The sequence below is a fragment of the Lampetra fluviatilis genome, chromosome 14 (genome assembly GCF_964198595.1).
Source record: "Lampetra fluviatilis chromosome 14, kcLamFluv1.1, whole genome shotgun sequence".
In the NCBI taxonomy this organism is placed as follows: Eukaryota; Metazoa; Chordata; class Hyperoartia; order Petromyzontiformes; family Petromyzontidae; genus Lampetra; species Lampetra fluviatilis.
The window spans coordinates 14,289,850-14,290,477 of NC_136288.1; positions in this window are offsets into that span (position 1 = coordinate 14,289,850).

The following is a 628-nucleotide window of genomic DNA, read 5'->3' on the forward strand; positions in this document are numbered from 1 at the left end:
AATTTTACTAAATTTTACTAACCATTTTATAAATGCTCTATGTGTCCTCCACCTGCTGTACGGACAACATCGAGACGATAGTTGAATTCGTCCCAAACGCCTCTCAAAGTGTCTTCTTCCACTGAAGTCACCCCTGTCGGGATTCTGTTTTTGAGGTCATCCAGATTAGTCGCTAATGGTGGCACAAAAACACCACGGGTCTTTGACGTATCCCCGCAAGAAAAAGTCGCAGGGTGTCGTGATGTCTGGGGATCTTGGGGGTCAAGAGTGTAGCGCCAAGTCTTGGGGTCCTGTGCGACCTATCCAACGTTGAGGCAGCGCGTCTTGCGAATGACTGAGGCTAGGGGCTGTTTGTGCGCTGGGAGAGGCAGCTATCGGTAATCATTTGAAACTCTATGCCCCGCCCTTTCAAGTGGTAAGAGTTTCATTCATGGGCGGTTCGTGGTTGCAGAGACGGGTCAATCTTTTTGAAACACCCGGTACATCACGCCACGGTACACCATGCCAAAATATACCCCACCAAACTACACCGCGCCACGGTACAGCGCGGTACAACAGCAACAACAACGACAACAACAACGACAACAACAATGCACCACGGCTCCCTTCTAGCACAGCGCCACCGCGC